Consider the following 24019-nt stretch of genomic DNA (forward strand, 5'->3'; position numbering starts at 1 on the left):
ATACCTTTTCTCCCTCCTGATTGTAGCAGCCATTTTTTATGTCTTTACTGATAAAAAGAATATTGCCTTAGGAGATATTTTTCACATCTTGTATATAACCTTGATTTTTTTTTTTTTAGAAAAATTTGATAGGACTGGAATTATGAAGCAAAACCTCCTTTCTCCACCTTTGAACTAGAGCTTGCACTATTATTTAGCCAAGTTTTCTTGATGGAGGCCACTGAGAGGGACAGTGACCAGAGAGGACACACATTGCATTAGGTGTATGAAGTATACAGAGTGCAGATCTTTCACTGCAAAAGCATTTGTTATGAAAATACTTTTACTTAAGAAAGATATTTTGGGGCTGGCGCCGTGGTGTAGTGAACTAAGCTTCTGCCTGTGGCACTGGCGTCCCATACAGGTGCCGGTTCCTGTCTTAGCTGCTCCTCTTCCAATCCAGCTCTCTGCTAATGGCCTGGGAAAGCAGTGGAAAATGGGCCCCCGCACCTACGTGGGAGACCTGGAGGAAGCGCCTGGTTCCTGTCTTTGGATCAGTGCAGCTCCAGCCGTTGAGGCCATTTGGGGAGTGAACCAGTGGATGGAAGACCTCTCTCTGTCTCTCTCCCTCTGTCTGTAACTCTACCTCTCAAATAAATAAATCAAATCTTAAAGAAAAAAAAAATACGCCCGGGCAAGATGGTGGAATAGGAAGGGCGCACACTGATAGTCTGGGGAGAGACAGTTTAATAAAAGTGGAGATACTGCAGGTTCAAGGAAGAGTAGGGGAGGAAACAGCAGAAGAAACTCTTCCGGAATGCGTGATTCACAGTGGACCTGCGTGGAGAGCGTGGGAGCCCACAGTTCGGGACACCAGCGGCAGACTCAACACACCAGCGCTGGAACGTGAGGTGAGCCGAACCTCAATAGCCCGAGACACCGGCAGGCAAGCGGAGAGAGGAGACTAGAGGGAACGACCCCCGGGGGGGGGGGGGGCAAGTTCACCAGGCTAACTGGAAGAGAGTGAGAGAGAGAGAGAGGAAAAAGGTGACTGGTACGGACACAGGTTTCTCTCTCTCCGCTCACCTCTCAAGGGCGATCAAGACAAAGAGCAGGCGCCATCTTGGACATACGTCATAAGCAGAGTGACCTCAGGTCTGCACCGGCCCTGAGCCTAGCAGAAAAACCTGACTCTGGGCGGGGCGAATTAACAGGAGATTAGGACCTAGTAAATTTGTGGTGCTACTGAACTGAGACTGTGAAAAAAGAGACGGTGGGGGAGAGAACTCACGGAATTCACGTGAGCACTCTCCAGAGACGCTACAATTCCGTAACTTTGGCAACCCAGTGGGAGACTGAAGGAGAATTTGAGCCCACTCTGAGGGCAGAACAGATTCCCTGTGTGGTCCTTGGGAAAGAGCTTCCGATCTCTGGCTCCTGTGGGTATATCATTTGCCTGCTAACTACCTCCAACTTCGTTCAGCTGTGTGGAACTACTTCCCTTTTCAATCAAAAAAAGAAAGAGAGAGAATCTATCACGCCTAACCTGGGAGTGTCACCTTTGGCACACCAAACAGAGCTCTCAGGCCACACCCTTCTCAAGCCTCTAAGGCTCCACTGTAAAAAGACAGTCCACTTAATCTAGAGTCATAGTATAACAAGAAAAAGCACCACAGTGAAGAAACCAAATATCTCCAATATGCCAAATAACAAACGCAAAAACCGAGGCAATAAAAACAAGGAAGTCACCATGACGCCCCCAAATGAAAAAGATACCCCAATTCAAGATTATGAAGATGATGACATAGAAGAAATGCAAGAAGCAGATCTCAAAAAATTGATAAGAACATTAAGAAGTTCTCAAAAACAAATTCTTGAACTACAGAAATCCTTAATGGACAAGATAGAAAATCTCTCTCATGAAAATGAAATATTAAGGAGGAATCAAAATGAAACAAAACAACTAGTACAACAGGAAACTGTGATAGTGACAAGAATTCATAATGAAGTGAAGAATTCAATAGATCAAATGAAAAACACAATAGAGAGCCTTACAAACAGAATGGGTGAAGCAGAAGAGAGAATATCGGACTTAGAAGACAGAGAACAGGAAAGGATACAGTCAGACCAAAGAAAAGAAGAGGAAATTAGAAATCTAAAACATATTGTCAGGAATCTTCAGGATACTATTAAAAAACCCAACATTCGGGTTCTAGGAGTACCTGAAGGCATGGAGAGGGAGAAAGGATTAGAAGGCCTTTTTAGTGAGATATTAGCAGAAAATTTCCCAGGTTTGGAGAAGGACAGAGAAATCCTAGTACAGGAAGCTCACAGAACCCCTAATAAACACGACCAAAAGAGATCCTCACCACGACACGTTGTAATTAAACTCTCCACAGTGAAACATAAAGAAAAGATCCTAAAATGTGCAAGAGAGAAATGTCAAATTACTCTCAGAGGATCTCCAATCAGACTCACAGCTGACTTCTCATCAGAAACCCTACAAGCTAGGAGGGAATGGCGAGATACAGCCCAGGTACTAAGAGAGAACAACTGCCAGCCCAGAATATTATATCCTGCAAAGCTATCATTTGTGAATGAAGGTGAAATAAAGACTTTTCATAGCAAACAGAAATTGAAAGAATTTGTTGCCACTTGTCCAGCCCTGCAAAAGATGCTTAAAGATGTGTTACACACAGAAACACAGAAACACGGTCATCAATATGAAAGAAGATAAAGGAAGCAAACCTCACAGCAAAAGATCACAGGGAATTCAAAGCATATATTAGAACTTATCTTTGGCAAATGGCAGGGCAAAGTCACCACTTATCATTAGTCACATTGAACGTTAATGGCCTGAACTGTCCAGTTAAAAGACACCGATTGGCTGACTGGGTTAAGGAACAAAACCCATCTATTTGCTGCTTACAAGAAATGCATCTTTCCAACAAAGATCCATACAGACTGAAAGTGAAAGGCTGGAAAAAGATATCCCATGCCAACAGAAATGAAAAAAGAGTGGGCGTAGCCATCTTAATATCGGACAACATAAACTTTACCACAAAAACTGTTAAGAGAGACAAAGAGGGTCACTATATAATGATTAAGGGATCGATACAACAAGAAGATATAACAATTATCAATGTATATGCACCTAACTACAGGGCACCAGTTTATCTAAAAGATTTGTTAACGGACTTAAAGGGAGATTAGACCCCAATACAATAGTACTGGGGGACTTCAATACTCCACTCTCAGAAATAGACAGATCAACAGGACAGAAGATCAACAAAGATACAGTAGATTTAAACGACACTATAGCCCAAATGGATCTAACAGATATATACAGAACTTTCAAGCCTACAGCTAAAGATTTTACATTCTTCTCAGCAGTACATGGAACCTTCTCTAGGATTGACCACATACTAGGCCATAAAGCAAGTCTCAGCAAATTCAAAAGAATTAGAATCATACCATGCAGCTTCTCAGACCATAAAGGAATGAAGTTGGAAATTAGCAACTCAGGAATCCCTAGAGCATACACAAACACATGGAGATTGAACAACATGCTCCTGAATGAACAATGGGTCATAGAAGAAATTAAAAGAGAAATCAAAAATTTTCTGGAAGTAAATGAGGATAACAGCACAACATACCAAAACTTATGGGATGCAGCAAAAGCAGTGTTAAGAGGAAAGTTTATATCAATAGGTGCCTACATCAAGAAATTGGAAAGGCACCAAGTAGATGAGCTTTCAATTCACCTCAAGGATCTAGAAAACCTACAGCAAACTAGACCCAAATCTAGTAGGAGAAGAGAAATAATTAAAATCAGAGAAGAAATCAACAGGATTGAATCCAAAAAAAAAAAAAAATACAAAAAATCAGCCAAACGAGGAGCTGGTTTTTTGAAAAAAATAAACAAAATTGACACCCCATTGGCCCAACTAACTAAAAAAAGAAGAGAAAAGACCCAAATCAATAAAATCAGAGATGAAAAAGGAAACATAACAACAGACACCACAGAAATAAAAAGAATCATCAGAAATTACTACAAGGAATTGTATGCCAGCAAACAGGGAAACCTATCAGAAATGGATAGATTCCTGGACACATGCAACCTGCCTAAATTGAACCAGGAAGACATCGAAAACCTAAACAGACCCATAACTGAGACAGAAATTGAAACAGTAATAAAGGCCTTCCTAACAAAGAAAAGCCCGGGACCAGATGGATTCACTGCTGAATTCTACCAGACATTTAAAGAAGAACTGACTCCAATTCTTCTCAAACTATTCAGAACAATCGAAGAAGAGGGAATCCTCCCAAATTCTTTCTATGAAGCCAGCATCACCTTAATTCCTAAGCCGGAAAAAGATGCAGCATTGAAAGAGAATTACAGACCAATATCCCTGATGAACATAGATGCAAAAATCCTCAATAAAATTCTTGCCAATAGAATGCAACAACACATCAGAAAGATCATCCACCCAGATCAAGTGGGATTTATCCCTGGTATGCAGGGATGGTTTAATGTGCGCAAAACAATCAATGTAATACACCACATTAACAGACTGCAGAAGAAAAACCATATGATTATCTCAATAGACGCCGAGAAAGCATTTGATAAAATACAACACCGTTCATGATGAAAACTCTAAGCAAACTGGGTTTGGAAGGAACATTCCTCAATACAATCAAAGCAATCTATGAAAAACCCACAGCCAACATCCTATTGAATGGGGAAAAGTTGGAAGCATTTCCACTGAGATCTGGTACCAGACAGGGATGCCCACTCTCACCACTGCTATTCAATATAGTTCTGGAAGTTCTAGCCAGAGCTATTAGGCAAGAAAAAGAAATTAAAGGGATACAAATTGGGAAGGAAGAACTCAAACTATCCCTCTTTGCAGATGATATGATTCTTTATTTAGGGGACCCAAAGAACTCTACTAAGAGACTATTGGAACTCATAGAAGATTTTGGCAAAGTAGCAGGGTATAAAATCAATGCACAAAAATCAACAGCCTTTGTATACACAGACAATGCTAGGGCTGAGGAAGAACTTCTAAGATCAATCCCATTCACAATAGCTACAAAAACAATCAAATACCTTGGAATAAACTTAACCAAGGACGTTAAAGATCTCTACGATGAGAATTACAAAACCTTAAAGAAAGAAATAGAAGAGGATACCAAGAAATGGAAAAATCTTCCATGCTCATGGATTGGAAGAATCAATATCATCAAAATGTCCATTCTCCCAAAAGCAATTTATAGATTCAATGCAATACCAATCAAGATACCGAAGACCTTCTTCTCTGATCTGGATAAATGGTGCTGAAATTTATATGGAGGCACAAGAGACCTCGAATAGCTAAAGCAATCTTGTACAACAAAAACAAAGCCGGAGGCATCACAATACCAGATTTCAGGACATACGACAGGGCAGTTGTAATCAAAACAGCATGGTACTGGTACAGAAACAGATGGATAGACCAATGGAACAGAATAGAAACACCAGAAATCAACCCAAACATCTACAGCCAACTTATATTTGATCAAGGATCTAAAACCAATTCCTGGAGCAAGGACAGTCTATTCAATAAATGGTGCTGGGAAAACTGGATTTCCATGTACAGAAGCATGAAGCAAGACCCCTACCTTACACCTTACACAAAAATCTACTCAACATGGATTAAAGACCTAAATCTAAGACCTGACACCATCAAGTTATTAGAGAACATTGGAGAAACCCTTCAAGATATTGGCACAGGCAAAGAATTTCTGGAAAAGACCCGGGAGGCACAGGCAGTCAAAGCCAAAATCAACTATTGGGATTGCCTCAAATTGAGAAGCTTCTGTACTGCAAAAGAAACAGTCAGGAGAGTGAAGAGACAACCGACAGAATGGGAAAAAATATTTGCAAACTATGCAACAGATAAAGGGTTAATAACCAGAATCTACAAAGAGATCAAGAAACTCCACAAAAACAAAACCAACAACCCACTTAAGAGATGGGCCAAGGACCTCAATAGACATTTTTCAAAAGAGGAAATCCAAATGGCCAACAGGCACATGAAAAAATGTTCAAGGTCACTAGCAATCAGGGAAATGCAAATCAAAACCACAATGAGGTTTCACCTCACCCCGGTTAGAATGGCTCACATTCAGAAATCTACCAACAACAGATGCTGGCGAGGATGTGGGGAAAAAGGGACACTAACCCACTGTTGGTGGGAATGCAAACTGGTCAAGCCACTATGGAAGTCAGTCTGGAGATTCCTCAGAAACCTGAATATAAACCTACCGTTGGACCCAGCCATCCCACTCCTTGGAATTTACCCAAAGGAATTTAAATTGGCAAACAAAAAAGCTGTCTGCACCCTAATGTTTATTGCAGCACAATTCACAATAGCCAAGACCTGGAACCAACCTAAATGCCCATCAACGGTAGACTGGATAAAGAAATTATGGGATATGTACTCTTTAGAATACTATACCGCAGTAAGAAACAATGAAATCCAGTCATTTGCAACAAAATGGAGGAATCTGGAACACATCATGCTGAGTGAAATAAGCCAGTCCCAAAGGGACAAATACCATATGTTCTCCCTGATCGGTGACAACTGACTGAACACCAAAAAGGAAACCTGTTGAAGTGAAATGGACACTATGAGAAATGGTGACTGGATCAGCATAGCCCTGACTGTTAATGAACAACTTAATACATTATCCCTCTTAGTAGTTTTTTTTTGTCTGTTCTACTTAATATGACTGGTTTAATTCTGTAATTAATACACAGTTATTCTTAAGTGTTGAAATTTAACTGAAATGTGATCCCTGTTAAACATAAGAGTGGGAATAAGAGAGGGAAGAGATGTACAATTTGGGACATGCTCAAGCTGACTTGCCCCAAATGGTAGAGTTAGAAACATACCAGGGGACTCCAATTTAATCCCATCAAGGTGGCATGTACCAATGCCATCTCACTAGTCCAAGTGATCAATTTCAGTTCACAATTGATCATAATGACAGGACTAAGAGTCAAAGGGAGCACATAAACAAGTCTAGTACCTGCTAATACTAACCGATAGAATAAATAAAGGGGAGAGTGATCCAACATGGGAAGCGAGATACTCAGCAGACTCATAGAATGGCAGATGTCCTAAACAGCACTCTGGCCTCAGAATCAGCCCTAAAGGCATTCGGATCTGGCTGAAAAGCCCATGAGAGTATTTCAGGCATGGAAAGCCAAGACACTCTGGCAAAAAAAAAAAAAAAAAAAAAAAAAAAACTAAATGAAAGATCTCTGTGAGTGAGATCCCAGTGGAAAGAACAGGTCTTCAAAGAAGGAGGTACCTTTCTCTGAAGGGAGGAGAGAACCTCCACTTTGACTATGACCTTGTCTAAACAAGATAAGAGTCGGAGAACTCAAGGGGCTTCCATAGCCTTGGAAACTCATGACTGGTGCATAGGGAGATTACTGATGCCATACACAGGAGTGTCAATTTGTAAAGTCAACAACAGGAGTCACTGTGCACTTACTACTCATGTAGGATCTCTGTCCTTAATGTGCTGTACATTGAGGCTTAATGCTATAACGAGTACTCAAACAGTATATTTCACTTTGTGTTTCTATGGGGGTGCAAACTGTTGAAATCTTTACTTAATGTATACTAAACTGATCTTCTGTTAAAAAAAAAAAGAGAAGAAATTAGCAATTCCCAACTTGACTCTCAGTGGGATTAAACATGACAATAGGTCTGATCTGATTTCATCATCATTTAAAAAATCATCTATTATTTTTCACTTTATGTTTCTGTGTGGGAGCAAACTGTTGAAATCTTTACTTAATGTATGCTAAACTGATCTTCTGTATATAAAGAGAATTGAAAATGAATCCTCATGTGAATGGAAGGGGAGAGGGAATGGGAAAGGGAAGGATTGCGGGTGGGAGGGACGTTATGGGGGGGAAGCCATTGTAATCCATAAGCCGTACTTTGTAAATTTATATTCATTAAATAAAAGTTAAAAAAAAAACCTCAAAAAAAATACATTAAATATCTGATTAGTGCTTCACAGCACAAGCTCAGAACACAACAATAACAAAAATGTCTGTGCCTACAAAGCAACAAAAACCAGTAACCCTCTTCCTTAAAATAGTCAATAGACAGTTATGGAAACACACACAACACAGCATTCTGTGTGACCCTGGACACCTAGATGCACCCAAATGCCCTATAATAGAAGCATGCGCACCTCCACCAAGGCAGAGACACGCTACCGCATAATACGCAGTTCCATCTGTGAAACAAAAATGGATAGACATCCAAGGCTGTTGAACAGGTGAGAAAAGCAAGTCATAACAAACAGTCTTGTCCTCCACTGTTTTAAAATATTGAAAGCAGAGCAGTAGATCTTTAGAAGCTGTACACGTACCGGTAAAAGCAGGGGGAAAATAGTAGGAAGGTTCTGGAAAGACATACTAAACTTAAGATGTTATTCTCTCTAGGGGCTGGAGAACAAACAGTAACAACAGGAACTGGGGGTAAATGGGGGTGTGTGTGTATTTTTCTATAATGTGTTAAGGACATATATAGGCATTCTCTGGGTAAACAAATGAGTCACAGTGCTAGTGTGGGAGCATTCTTGTGTCTAACACCAAGTGAGAAAGTGAGCAGGGCAGGCAGGACATGGGGCTCAGAGGGAAGTGCAAGGCAGGGCGTTTCCTCCTATACCAGGTACAGAGACCACACTGCAAAAGCATGAAGCAACCACATCTGTGTTCTTGAGAGAAACAACTTATTGGAATCCCAGCCTTAAAAATAGCTTTGTAGGGGGAAGGGTGGCTGACATTGTGGTGCAGTGAGTTAATCCACTGCTCATGACTCCGGCATCCCATATTGGAGAGCAAGTTCAAATCCCAGCTGCTCTGTTTCCTATCCCACTCCCTGCTAATGTGCCTGGGAAACTAGTGGAAGACGGCCCATGTGCTTGGGCCCTGCCACCCACGTGGGAGATGAGTTCCTGGCTCCTGGCTTTGGCTTAGCCCTGGTTAGGCTATTGTGGCCATTTGAGGAGTGAATCAGGAAGTGAATGATAGTGCTCTCTCTCTCTCTTTCTCTCCCTTCACTGCCAGTCACTCTGTCTTTCAAATAAAACTAAAAGCAAAAATAGATAAATAAATGCAAAAAAAATAATTTGAGAAAAATAAAAGCTTATTTTTCCAAAAAAAAAAAAAAAAACAGAAACTTTAACACATCTTTCTTAAAAACCAAAAAAATCTGGTGAACTAAATAGGAGAACTAGTGAGGGTTTGAAGAACCCACCTGACATGCCATAACAGGCATTGGCTCTCAGTAGAAAACACACATCCTTTCGCACATACATGAGTTATACAGAAAAACTGACCACAAAAAGCATAATAGATTTCAAAAAAGCATAAATTATGCAATCCAAGTTAATGAAAAATGACCAAGTTAGCGATGAAAATTGGCCAAACCAAACACTCCACAAAAAGCATTCTTTTCCTTGATTGAGGTGGCTTGTTCAACCTTGATAGGACAGCCACTGGGCAGATTTTGTAGAACAAACCGAAACAGAGCCGAACTGAACTCCTTACATTAAAACAATGTGCAGGTGAGTTAGGGATTTAAGTCTTAAAGTACTAAGGAAAGAAACAGAATTTTAAAAAATAATCCTGCGATAGTGAAGAACTTTTCTAAATACCTAGATAATCTGGAAGTCATTACAGAAAAGATGAATACATTTCCTTAAACAGTAACTACAATATGAAGGGTCTTCAAAAAGTTCATGGACAATGTGTACAATGAAAAAAATCATGTATAAATTTCAAGGCATTTTGCACCAAAATAAACTTAACTTTTAATATTTCCCATGTACTTTTTAAAGTACCCCTGTATTCTGCAAAAAAATAAAAATAAAAAACAAACATTTGAAATGGATAGATGTTGTACTGGGGGAAAAAAAAAAAAACATCTAGAAGTTTTTAAATGGAGGGGGCAGGGGCCTGATGCTGTGGCCTGAAGTGCCGGCATCCCATATGGGTGCTGGTTCGAGACCCGGCTGCTCCACTTCCAATCCAGCTCTCTGCTATGGCCTGGGAAAGCAGTGCAAGATGGCCCAAGTCCTTGGGCCCCTGCACCCACGTGGGAGACCCGGAAGAAGCTCCTGGCTCCGGATCGGCGCAGCTCCGGCCGTTGTGGTAATTGGGGAGTGAACCATCGGATGGAAAACCCCTCTCTCTCTCTACCTCTCCGCTCTCTGTGTAACTCTGACTTTCAAACAAATAAATAAATCTTTAAAAAAAAATTAAACGGAGGGGGCAGGCTAATTTATTTAAAGTAGGGTTCCTGTTATTCTGTTTTTAAAAGAAAGAACAGCAGTAAGCCACTGCACAACAGTAGGGAGCACATGCAGAGAGTTCAGAGAAAAGTATCAGTGCTTTATACTTCAAACATTTGAAAAGATGTCCAACTTCACTTACAAAAAGATAAAAGAAAACTGAAAGTATAACAAAAGCTTGTTTTTCAGCTAACCCTATTAGCACAGTATAAAAATCGCAGTACACGGTGCTGTAAGATGGTGCAAATAAAAAAAGATCAGTGGGTAATTCGGTCATCTTTGCCAAAATATAAAATGCACACACACTTCGATCTGCCAATTTAACTTCTGGAAGCTCTTCCTACATTTGCTTACACGTAAGTGTATTCAAAAACATGTCAAAGGCTATTCACGGCAGCATTGCTTGAAATAAGAAAAAATCAGAAACTGTGAATTAGTGTGAGAAGAGTTAAACTCGTCAGCATACTAATGGAATGAGAAGCTCCGAGCGGCTGGCTGTGTGTGCGCTATAGTAATTGTGCCCATTTGCGTATTCACAAAAGAATTTACAAAAACACACAGAAAGCTGCTAGGGCCAGCGAACCGCAGCCTAGGCGTGGATGTGGGGAGGCCTAGGGTTAAGGTGAAAGTGAGACTTGATTTTCTTTTGCACTCTTTGTACGGTTTGAATCTTTACCATGTGCATGGACCTGTTACTTATTCTAAATGTGCACAAAGCTCAATTAAAATCTCTATTTAAAGACTCATGTTCGGTGTCATGCTGAGAAGACTGAACAAGTAGGTCCAGCCCTGTTTAGCAGCCTCAACTGAACAGCTTTAGATCAACTCTCCTCCAAATTTTAAATCAGTTCTAATCTCTATTAAAAGCTTGTTTTACAGAAAAAAATCAACCTAAGAATCAAATGAAAGCAGGATCTCGTTTTTTCCTTCCACAATATTTTTTCTGACAACAATGCTGATAACAATTGTTTTAGAAAGTATAGAAAAGATCCAAAGGAAAATAAAAAGCATCTGTAATTCCACTCTTCAAAGTAAGTACCTAATTATATCTCACCGTCTTTTGTGCCAAATAGTTTGTCTGTCTAATCATACAGACTGTTCATGATTTATATAACCAGCCCCTTATGACATTTAAGATGATCTTAAAATGCAAATCTCCCAGTACATCTCTGATTATTTTCTTAAATTTCCTAGAAATTGTATTTCTAGTAGGCAACCCAAGCAGCATCTAAACCACTATGCCAAATGTCTGCCCCCCACAAATATCTCTCTCGTTCCATTTTTCTACAAGCTTCCAAAGAAATTGCTCTCATTTGTCTCCACCTTACTACTGCGGAAATTCTGCAGAAATTGACCAACTAGCAACAAGCAAGACAGAGGGTCAAGCTCAGATTTAGGTATCTCATTGAAGGGCTACAGTAACAAATTCTGTAAAGATTTAGACTAACTACAGCTAAAAAGGCAGTGAGAGAAGCCAATGAAAAAAGACATATAGTCAGGCCGGCGCCGCGGCTCACTAGGCTAATCCTCCGCCTTGCGGCGCCGGCACACCGGGTTCTAGTCCCGGTCAGGGCGCCGGATTCTGTCCCGGTTGCCCCTCTTCCAGGCCAGCTCTCTGCTGTGGCCAGGGAGTGCAGTGGAGGATGGCCCAGGTGCTTGGGCCCTGCACCCCATGGGAGACCAGGAAAAGCACCTGGCTCCTGGCTCCTGCCATCGGATCAGCGCGGTGCGCCGGCCGCAGCGCGCCGGCCCCGGCGGCCATTGGAGGGTGAACCAACGGCAAAAGGAAGACCTTTCTCTCTGTCTCTCTCTCTCACTGTCCACTCTGCCTGTCAAAAAAAAAAAAAAAAAAAAAAAAAAAAAAAAAAAAAAAGACATATAGTCACAGTATATTTACAGATTAGAATTGTGAAAAGTCATAAGAGATGAAAAATAGATAAATCAAACCGCAAAAGCCAGAGTTCTTAACAAATCCCTCGTAACAGCAGGGCAGAGCCTAAGCAAACCCTCGAGTGAGAATGAAATCCTCGGCTTCTCGTTCCAGATCACTGCCTTTGTAAGCACAATCCGACGGCAAATAAGTTTCCTCCAGTCACAATCAATCACGGGAGAAGTGACCTGGCAGCCACCTAGCTCCGTCAGAAATAGGAGTTCCTACTCCAAGACGGGGCCAGGGCAGTGAGACCCAAACAAAATCTGTACCAACCTTCTGAGACGACAATCTGCATCCCACGCAAGCCTTAGAGGGTGTGGGGTCTTTAAAAAGTGCATGAAAGTTTCTATTATGAAAAAATGTGCTTGGATTTCAGACACTTTTTGCACCAAAATAAACATCTTTTTATTCTGTCCTCCACAAACTCCTTGGAGTGTCCTCATACCTGGAAGCCACGCTCAGCCCCAGACCCCTGACCCACAGACTGTTGTTCTTTCCAGTACAGGCTGGCTACAGACTGTAGTCTCCCCCAGAACCTTCCAGATGTCCATTCCACACACAAACACGTTTCACAGCAAAGCCCCGCAGCCAGCGTATGCAAACAACCCAGTCAAGGTGGCGGAACCTCAGCTGAACATGTAGCTAATCCCGTCATTCTCAAAATGAATGAAGTGCACGACTTCACCTACCAATGCTTAACCCCATGAGAACAGATCACTCCCTCTGTGCTTCCTAGTATGTTGTCTTCTGGTGCCTAAGAGTGCGCGCGTGCATGCGTGCTTGTGTGTGTATTTATATCAGTGGATGTGTGTTGGCGGTAAGCAGTTGTAACTGCAAATTCAATTGCCATCTAAATTTTGCTTTGTAGTCTGAGACAAGTTGGGCTAGGGTAAGGCTGAGGCCTTTGTCAAGACAACTATCGCTGGAGCATGTCAATAATGGCTGGAAACTACCGCCCCCCCCCCCCCCCCGCCCCGCAAGCTCTCTGAGGGCCTGCTGGCTCCGACAGACAATTATGGTTCCCTCCTCTACCCCCAAACACAAGGATCAAGTTCACGGCCCCAAGGCTCCCAGATTCCCCCCTCAGCAGCCTGGAAGATGCTAGAATCAGAGGCCGTCCTCCCCAAAGGCCCAGCTGACCTTACCAAGCCAAGTCCTGGAGCCCGCGCGATGGCAGCACCCGGAGCGCCGGCCTCTTCTCCCTGAGCCGTCTGTGCTCGCAAGACAAGAGCAGAAGCCCAAATGAAGAAGCGAAGGCACAGCCTGCTGTACTTCCTGTTTTCGAAACTCCTGAGTCACAAGCACTAGGGCAACAGGAGGAAGACCGGCCTCTGAGCACTCTGAACAGCAGAGGTTTCTTCTAGAGCCGCCAGGAACTGGGGGCAGCCGGAAGGTGTGGCTGAGCCCGGGGCGGGATCCTGGGCACCGTGAGCTTGGGCTCCGGGCTCATGACTTCGGCTGAGTCACCGTGCCTTTGAGGCCTCTTTTTCTCCCTCCAAAAGGAGCAAGCTAGGCTGGATGCTCCCTACCACCACTTTCTTTCCAATATGCCAAGATTGCAAAGATCTTTCTGGGTTCATCATGAAGCCCTCGATGCTTGCCTTCGGGAAACAGTGGCTGGGCCTCTCTGAGAGGCCTTGTGACGCGGGGGCCGCTGGGCCTTCCTCAGGGTTCTCAGAGGATCTGCCACCTCCCACGGCTCACACCTCTCTGGTTTACCCAAGATGCCTTGTGTGGCCCCTCTGACCCAGGTCCCACCCTCAGCCACCCAGAAAGCTCTGAAATCAAATTTTCTTCCTCCTAAAACCCAACCCAATCTCACGAAAGATGCAAATCCTGAGGTGGTGACCGCGCTGGGCCCTGAGACAGTGACAGTGAGCAAAACACGCACGAACCCTGCCTTCATGGTGTGCGTTGCAGGGTTTTCTGGGGAAAAGACAACCAAGCACCTCTCTTCTTGAAACCATCTTTCAGCTTTCCCCCAGGGGAAGGTAAGCCTCCCTCGGAGGGAGGGTCTCGTCTTACGCCTGAGCAGACTGACTGAGGCTTGTGCCAGTGCCTCTTTGCCTGTACAGGGCTCGGTGAAGGTGAGCTCACATCAGTGCCCGCAGCTGACACCTGATTCTGCCCAGGAAAGTCCGAGCGGGAGCACCGTGGCAGAAGGAAGTGCCGGTAGTAGCACTCCACCCCAGGGAGAGTGCTCTGCCTCCCCTGACTTCCCAGCATCCCACAGGGCCTCGGCCCCAGCAGGGGACCCCTGTCATGTAACCCCTCCCTGTCCTAGGCTGTGGACACCTTGAGGACAGGGTCTGCGTCTTTCAGTGCTGTGTCCCCAGGACCTGTCAGGAGAGCAGCAATATCCAGAACACGCAAAGATTGCCTCCAGCTAACAAGAAAAAGGAACCCTGTAGGCGGGCAATGGCTGTGATCATGGCGTTCCCTGACAGAGATACTCAAATAGTTCTAGTGTAAGTAAGAGAGGCTCAACATTACAATGGAAAGCCCCAGGTCACTCTTTTATCCCTCTCAGGCAGTTTGGGATTGACAAGGACATAGGGCCACAAAGTCTCACGGAGTGGACGCAAGCTGATGGGACCTGCTGCCCAAGTATCCACAGACGCCACAACCAGAAACGCTCTAGGTCCACAAACTCGCCAAGTTCTTGTGCCACCCTCAGACAGGATTTGTAGAGACTACACATCTTGCAACACCATGCTGTGTGTAGAAACTGCAACCTGGCCAAGCAGATAGAACCTAAAAACCATGGGCTTACTTTAATAAAAGCAAGCAAGCAAGCAAGCCGTGGGTGGTATGGATTTAGCAGGATGAACTGTCACCTGCAACACTGGCATCCCATATGGATGCCTGTTCTTGTCCCAGCTGCTCCACTTTCAACCCAGCTCCCCACTAATGCACCTAGGAAAAGCAGCAGATGATGGCCCAAGTGCTTGAGCCTCTGCCACCCATATGGGAGACCCAGATGAAGCTCCTGGCTCTTGGTTTCAGCCTGGCTTAGCGCTGGCCGTTGCAACTATCGGGGGAGTCAATCAGTGGATGTAAGATCTCTCTCTCTCTCTGTCTCTCTCTTGCCCCTCTCTGTAACCCTGCCTTTCAAATAAATAAATAAACCTTTAAAAGGGAACACATTTTTCTTAAAAAAAAAAAAAGGCAGGGAACAGAATAAGCAAAATAAAATAGAAATGGCGTGACTGCAATAACTGCTAATGCTTCCTGGGCATTTTGAAGGGCCTGGCATTGTTGTGAGTGCTTCACAGATATCATTTCCTTCAACCTTGACCATCACCTCCCAAGCATTATTAACTCCATTGAATGATGAGGAAACAGGCACAGAGGAATGACTCACTTGCCAAAGATCACAGAGTTTAAAAATAATGCTTTCATGGAGCTGGCACCATGACACAGCTGGATAAAGCCCTGGCCTGCAGCACCATCATCCCATTTGGATGCTGGTTCGAATCCTGGCTACTCCACTTCCGGTCCAGCTTCTGGCTAGTATGCCTAGGAAGGTAGCAGAAGATGGCCCAAGTGCTTCAGCCCCTGCACCCGCGTGGGAGACCCAGAAGAAGCTCCTGGCTCCTGGCTTCGGATCGGTGCAGCTTCGGTGGTTGCAGTCATTTGGGAAGTGAACCAGCAGAGAGAAGACCTCTCTCTCTCTCTTTCTTTCTGCCTCTACCTCTCTCTGTAACTCTGTCTTGCAAATAAATATTTTAAAAGATAATAATGTATTCACAAAAACCCACATTTAGCCTAGACAGAAAAATTCGGGGATATGAATCAGAAGCATTAAGAAATTGACTTTGGGGAGCCAGGGAGAAGTAAGGAGTGGGGCTGGGAGTGAGAAGATAAAAGGATCCACGAAGAGCAGGGAACATTGAACTCAGCCTCTGCCCTAAGGACAATGAGAACACAAATGGACACAAGCAGATGCATGGAGTTTTCTGGAATCTCCACACAGGTCCTGCATGCTTGAGGCTGGGGGACCCTGAGGACAGAAGTGTGGCAGAGGAACAGTGGGGTTCCTCAAACTGAAAAGCCAGTGGGAGCTGGGGGCTGTGGTTCAGAGAGAGCTGGGCCTGGCAGGACCCGCGCTTGTCCCCAGTTGGGCAAGGGGAGCAGCGAAGTCAACAATGGGGTGTCCTCACGGGTCCCTGTGGATGAAGCCAGCTCTGCACCATGGCACTCACCTCGTTACCTTCTCCAGGCACCGTCACCCAGTCCCCTACCGTGCCCGATTCCACAAGCGCGGATTCCTAAGACTTGTCCAGGCTGGAGAACAGCCCAGAAACACAGTGCTCTGGGGAGGTGGGGGGCAGCGAGGGAGGGAAACCCCTCAGGGGAGCGACTTGCTTTTACTTTCCATCGCTCGCCGCATGCTCTTCAGCTTCCCTCGGCGGCCTCCCTCACTTCCTGTTTCTCTGTCTTCCATGGCCACCACGTACTAACAACTGCAGCGGGGCTTTGCAAAACCCACCAAAGACAGCCTGGGAACACGCTTCCCACCAGCAGCCGGGCAGATCGGGTGTTCAGCGAGAGAGAAAGAAAAATCTTCAACAGAACAAATCAAAGAGGAAATTTTCTCCTACAATAGGAAAAGCGAGATGACTCACTCTAACAAAAACTGCTTAATATTTAAAGGCACAGATTCCCAAGCTCCAACCACTTGTAGGCGAGGAGGCGCAATTCAGCCATGTGCAAATGCAAGCCAGGGACATGCTTTACTGGAAAGCCGACTCCATGGAGCATGAGTAACCAGTGTGTGGCCAGGCAAATGCCCGTTCTTCCTGGCCGGGGCTTCTAGGGACAGGAATTTTCCCCCTGGGCTGTGCTCCAACTTCAGACAGCGGCACGGATCATAGCTGAGGGACTCTTCTTAGGGCAAAGCTGGCCTGCGGCTGAGCTGCGGGGACATAGTGAGAAAAAAGGAGAAGGCGCTCTGGCCAAACCCTGACCAGCAGATGAGTCCTTGGCCCCGGCCACATTCTTGGGTTTGGTAGTAAGCAGTGTCTCATCTGCAGCGCTGGGCCTCGGGGGACCCTGGGCCCTCTCGGAACCCAGGGCCACCTCCTCAGCACTTTCGATCTCTTCCCCGGTTGAATTTTTTTAGGGTTTTTTACCCCTTGGTTCTCACATCTGATACATTTTATAACCCAAACACCAACAACAACACAATAACCACATGTTTCACTTTTACATGAACTCTCTCTAATTCTCTCGTTTTGTTCCCCCACATTATGGACCAGAAAACAGAGGTTCAAATAGTCACAAGGATACAAATTCAGTCCTTCAGGGGTCAAAGACAAGGATTTTTCTTCACCATGATGTACTAGCCCAAATCCTAAGTGTTAGAAGGATCCCGAAACACTCAGGATTTGGAATGAGCCAATATTTGCTGGAGGGGCAACAAATTTAAACTAAGATAGAGTGACCCTGCACAGCCGTCAGAAGAATCTAGGCTTCTCAGTCACCAACATTAAAGGAGCTGGCTTCAAACAGCTCGAGCTAACACCTGTCACACCACTTGACGACGCCAGACACACTCACCCGCGCTGGCTCATTCCACCTTCTGAATGGTTTTTAGGGACAGAAACTACTTTTGTCCCCATTTCATTGATGAGGACGTCAAGAAGTTTGGAGGCATCGAAAGACTTGGGAAACTCATTCAGCTAGCGAGTGAGAGAATGTCCCTCTCTTAAACCTTGAGTGGTTAATCTTTGCCTGAACTTTAATATGCAGCCACAAAGCTCCACCCAGCTGGCCTCCACATTCACTGGGAGGCATCAAGAACACCAGGCTTCAGGCTTCAGGTTTGGAATGTCTACCTGAGCACGATTATGGGAGACAAAGCAGGTTGAACATTGCCAACAGTGCCTAGGTCTTTGACCACTCTCAATAAATATTCACTGCCATCTAAATTGTTATCCAAGCTCACGACATCCGTAAGATGGCTACAAATTATTAGCCCTCCGTACAGATGAGAACACTAGGCTCACTACCTGTGCGATGGTAAGTGGCAGAGGCAGTGCATGAGCCCAGGAGTGTCTTCAACAAGAGTTTATCACGTGACTCCTGCTCAGACCCAGGCCCCGCCTGGCGGCAATCAGATGAGTGACTGAAGGCAGTGGTGGGACAGGGTGAGGGAATCCTCGGGGCTTTGACTCGTGCCACTCTGAAGCAGGGGTCATAGGTTCTCCCAGTCTTATGCTGTGTTTTAAAAGAATATGATTGATTAACAAGTGAATCCTGAACCTCAAGTTGGGTGAACTCCTATTGTGATCCACAAGGATCAACAGTATGTATTCGGTGTCGCCAGTTTCTTGAGACATGTGTCTGCATGGTTGTCTACATCCAAATGAATCACACACATGGTGTTTAGTCCCAGGTGAGCTGAGAGATCCAGAGGTGTTGCCAGACATGCAGCAACACGGGGAGTTGGCTCGTGCCCAATGCAGGGGGAGCCCGGTGACACCTCCACAACATCACCTCTAGATCTCCTTCAGAAACCTCTGGGTCTGCCAGCTTCCCTGGGACTGAAGACCATGCATTTGATTCACTTTGATGTAGATAATATAGGTCTCAAGATAAGGTTAATCAACTGCTTAGGGCCTGGTTTGACTCAATGAGGTGGTTTACCCTCTCCGAAATCTCAGCTCTCAGCCAAAGCCTGCTCCAGAAACCCCTGTTTACCAAACTGTTGAAAGCAGATTTGCAGCTGTAAATCTCCCTAAGAAAGTCAAGAAGGTCTAAACCTCAGCTCCACAGCCTTCCCGCCCATCTGACTTGGAGCTACAGCTCACTATGCAGAGATGCTGCCTAATGACAGAGAAACAAAAACCCCCTGAATGTGCACGTTCTTTCGCCGGCTGCTTCCTTATTAGGTTGTATTGAACTAGCACACAGGCCAGGGTGCTCTAGTTTGTGGCTTCACCTGGGGCTCTCCTCTCCTTTCCTTGGCCCTGACAGCTGTCCCTTTGGCAATTTCTCCAAAAATGAGGAGGGAACAAGAGATGACATTTATATCAAGCTACTGGGCCCAATAGGGAGAGGCTCTGGGAGTTATTGGGAATAATCACTCCCTAAACACTAATACACAATGCAGCTGGGATTCTAAGGTTTTCTGTTTTGTGTATTGAAATGACCAGACAGTTATGGGCTTATAAAGGAGCTGATAGCCACAGACCTCAACACCTGTATTTTCGAACTTGTTGACTGTCATTACCCCCTCTGCTTTCTCAGGAGAAACTGTTGCAGACAATAATTCATAGCACTGACTTAAGAAGGAAGAAATATAGATCATTGTCAGGTATGATTCCAATATTCATATCGCTGAATGAAATTTTCCAGAAATTTCTTGAAGGCCTGAGCTAGCTGAGCTGAGGGTCTTCCATGGTCTTTCTTCACTACGTGTCCATACTCAAGAAATGGGGTACCCCAATCCCTAAGGATAAGTGTCCAGACTTGCTCTTTCTAGTGTGTTTCTTCAAAGGTGGTAAAACATTGGGGCTGGCGCTGTGGCACAGCAGGTTAAGCCGTCACCTGCAGCATCCGCATCCTACTTGGACAGCGGTTCAAGTCCCAGCTGCTCTGCTTTTTATCCAGCTCCCCACTAATCGCACCCAAGAAAGCAGCACAACATGGCCCAAGTACTTGGGCCCCTGCACCCACCTGCAAGATCAGGATGAAGCTCCTGGCTGCTGGCTTCGCCTTGGCCCAGCCCTGACTGTTGCAGCCATTTGGGGAGTGAACCAGCAGATGGAAGATCTCCCCCCAAACCACACTCCCTGCCTCTCCCTCTCTCTCTCTAACTTTGCATTTCAAATAAACAAATTTTCTAAAATATGGTAAAACATATACAACATAAAATTTACTATTCTAACCATTATTATGTGTGTAGTTTAGTAATATGAGGTACATGCCTACTGTTATGTAATAATCATACCATCCAAAAGTCACTTTTAATGATGTAATAACAGTGTCTTCATTAAATACCATGTAGTCTGAAAACATTTTCCCTGTTCTATCTCATTCAATCCCCATTGGCCCCCACTAGTCCATTTTATCTCCACAGTTTTTGGTCTAAAGCAGGCAGGGCTAGTGTTACACTAAGACATTAAGGAAACCAAAGTTCAGAAAGGTTAAGTGAGGGACTGGTGCTGTGACGTAGTGGGTAAAGCTGCCGTCTTCAGTGCTAGCATCCCATATGGGCACCGGTGCGGGTCCCGGCTGTTACACTTCTGATCCAGCTCTCTGCTATGGCCTGGGAAAGCAGTGCAAGATGGCCCAAGTCCTTGGGCCCCTGCACCCACGTGGGAGACCTGGAAGAAGCTCCTGGCTCCTGGCTTTGGATCAGCGCAGCTCCAGCCATTGCAGCCAATTGGGGAATGAACCAGTGGATGGAAGACCTCTCTCTCTGCCTCTCCTTCTCTCTCTGTGTAACTCTGACTTTCAAATAAATAAATCTTTTAAAAAAATAAACGTTAAGTGAGCCTGCTGGTAACAATGGCACAGCCACTGTACCTACATACAGCACTAATAAATAATTCTGTAAAAATTCAAAAAAAGGTAGGATTATTCACTGAAACAGGTATTCTCTCCATTTTTAAAGATTTATTAATTTAGTTATCTATTTGAAAGGCAGAGTGACAAACGAAAGAGGCAGAGAAAGGTATCTTTCATTTGTTGGTTCATGACCTGAATGGTCACAACAGCCAGGTCTGGCCAGGCTGACATCAGGATCCAGGAACCCCATCCACATGGCTGACAGGGCCCCAAGGACTTGGCCATCTGCTGTTGCCATTCCAGGTGCATTAACAGGGAACTGTATCACACGTGGAGCAGCTGGGACTCACAAACCAACACTTCCATATGGAATGCCAGTGTCGCACATGGTGGCCTAACTCACTATGCTACCATGTTGGCCCCTGTCTTTTAAAAGTAGTCACTCACTTCCTGAAAAAGAAATTTGGTTTTTTCTCCATAAAAAGAAGTTTTCAAAAATATCTGTAGTAGTAAAATTGAGAATGCATTCAATTGGGGCTGGCTCTGTGGTGCAGCAGGTTAACGCCCTGGCCTGGAGGGCCTTTGTCCCGTGTGGGCACCGGTTTGAGACCTGGCTGCTCCACTTCCAATCCAGCTTTCTGCTTTGGCCTGGGAAGGCAGTGGAAGATGGCCCAGGTCCTTGGGCCCCTACACCCACATGGAGGGCCTGGAGGAGGCTCCTGGCTCCTGGCTTTGGATCTGCACAGCTCCGGCCATTGCAGCTGATTGGGGGATGTACCAGAAGACCTCTCTCTTTGCCTCTCCTCTCTCTGTGTGACTCTGACTTTCAAATAAATAAATAAATAACTCTTTTAAAAATGCATTCAATTTTAAAAATTGTAAAATGAATTTTTTCCTAAAAACAATTTAAAAAATAATAGCATTCTCAGCAGGAGAGCAGCATTCAGTAAATATCCCAGTCCTTCCGACACTCTTTTTTTTTTTTTTTTAAAGATTTATTTGAAAGACAGAGCTACAGAGAGAGGCAGAAACAGAGAGAGAGGTATTCCATCTGCTGGTTCACTCTCCACAATGGCCAGAGCTGAGCCAATCCGAAGCCAGAAGCCAGGAGCTTCTTCCAGATCTCCCACGTGGGTGCAGGGGCCCAAGGACTTGGGTCATGTTCTACTGCTATCTCAGGCCATAGCAGAGAGCTGGATTGGAAGTGGAGCAGCCGGGACCCACACCGGTGCCCATAGGGGATGCTGGTGCCTCAGGCCAGGGCTTTAACCTGCTGGGCCACGGTGCCGGCCCCATGCCAACACTCTTAATGGACACTCAACCCAATAATAACTAAACTGCTTATACAGTTCCTTGTTCACCTTTCCTGGGTTAGTCTACCCTAAAGCAAAAATAAGCATACCTTTGTATAAACTTCTACTTTTTGTGTAAATGATCCCTAGATTTGTGTAAACACTGGTGTTTACACCTCTCTTTTTTTTTTTTTTTTTTTTTTTTTTTTTTTTTTTGACAGGCAGAGTGGACAGTGAGAGAGAGAGACAGAGAGAAAGGTCTTCCTTTTGCCGTTGGTTCACCCTCCAATGGCCGCCACGGCCGGCGCGCTGCGGCCGGCGCAGCGCGCTGATCCGATGGCAGGAGCCAGGAGCCAGGTGCTTTTCCTGGTCTCCCATGGGGTGCAGGGCCCAAGCACCTGGGCCATCCTCCACTGCACTCCCTGGTCACAGCAGAGGGCTGGCCTGGAAGAGGGGCAACCGGGACAGAATCCGGCGCCCCGACCGGGACTAGAACCCGGTGTGCCGGCGCCGCTAGGCGGAGGATTAGCCTAGTGAGCCGCGGCGCCGGCCTACACCTCTCTCTTAAGAGCTGTTCCATCAGTACTGATGAGCCACCTTCACCCTCTTAGTTACTGCTCAGATCTCTAGGCTGGAATTTTACACAGCTTGGGACCAGGTGCATTTGAGTCCAGGTTTCTGGCAAACTAACAGGAGCTCCTCAGAACAACAGTGCTGAGGGTGACAAGGCCACGTGAGCCCCAAGGCCAAGGCTGATTCACTGGCAGGCGGCGGCTGTGGACCAGTGAGCAGAACGGCCGGATGTTGGGAAAGGGTCTCCAGCCCCACAGCCGCTGGGGTCAGGCATGCTGTGAATTCTTCAAGTCAGACTTCTGTCTCTAGCATCTTCATAAAAAGATAAAACCCAAGAGGCCTGATAATAGTCATTCCAAGAGACATCTAAGAGATGTCATTTTCCATGCAGAGTTAAACTTTGATTAAATGCCCTGTGATCATTCCTTTTCTCATAGAATAAAAAATTCACGAGTAGATGTAGAGGCTACACAATTATAAGGGTTTTTTTTTTTGGTTGTTTTCAACCTTATGACAAAAACATCTCATTCCTGAGAAAATGAGTCACCCCCACCAGGCTTGATGTGTCATGGGGAACCAGACAGGGGTCCCACTCTTCAAAGGCCATGGTCCAGAGAATGAAGGGATGAAGAGATGAGCCACAGACTGGGAGCAAATACATGCCAAAGATACAGCTGATAAAGAGCTGTTGCCCAACATGTTCAAAGGACTTTGCAAAATGAACAACAAGAAAACAAGCAACTCAATAGGAGAGTGAGCGAGAGATCTCAGAAGGGACTCTACCGCAAGAGAAATATGTGTGGTGCATAAGCAAATGAGAAGGCATTCGACATCATAAGGCACTAGGAAATTGCAGATCAAAACAGCGTGACACCATGGCACATCTTTCAGAACTGCTACAATCTAGAATACTAACACCACCAAAGGCTGCTGAGGTGAGGGTGTGGAGCAGCAGACTTCTCATTTCTTGCCACCCTGGAAGACGGTGGGCAGTACAGCACTTTTCTTACAAAGCTAAACATTCTCTTACCCCATGACCCAGGGATCATGCTTTTAGGCTTGGGTTGTAGCACGTGGATTAAACTGCACTTGCATCGCTGATGCCAACTACGTCATGGCTTCTTTGCTTTTTTTTTTTTAATTTATTTATTTTACTTGAAAGACAGTAACAGAGGAGGAGAGGAAAGAGAGAGAAGTCTTCCATCCACCGGTTCACATCCCCAAGTGGCCGCAACAGCCAGGGCTGGGCCAGGCTGAAGCCAGGATCCTAGAAATCCATTCGGTTTCCCATATGGGTGGCAGGGGCCCAAAGCACTTGGGCCATCTTCCAGTGCTTTCCCAGCACATGAGTAGGGAG

General features: G+C 45.0%; 1 protein-coding gene across 4 annotated transcripts in view; it reads right to left on the minus strand.

Annotated features, from left to right (window-relative positions):
• CASP8 (caspase 8) overlaps nt 1-24019 on the minus strand; it is a 67732-nt gene that overhangs the window by 26222 nt on the left and 17491 nt on the right. Inside the window, exon 1 of one of the 4 annotated variants that reach the window (XM_051849295.2) lies at nt 16486-16884. The exons of 1 other annotated variant lie outside the window; for it this stretch is intronic. The gene's annotated coding sequence lies outside the window, so the exon portion shown is untranslated. Of the gene's footprint in view, nt 1-13420; nt 13664-16485; nt 16885-24019 lie in introns of those variants that run through there. 2 more of the 4 variants (XM_051849297.2, XM_051849296.2) reach the window with 2 other exon arrangements.

The sequence above is a fragment of the Oryctolagus cuniculus genome, chromosome 3 (assembly GCF_964237555.1).
Source record: "Oryctolagus cuniculus chromosome 3, mOryCun1.1, whole genome shotgun sequence".
In the NCBI taxonomy this organism is placed as follows: domain Eukaryota; kingdom Metazoa; phylum Chordata; class Mammalia; order Lagomorpha; family Leporidae; genus Oryctolagus; species Oryctolagus cuniculus.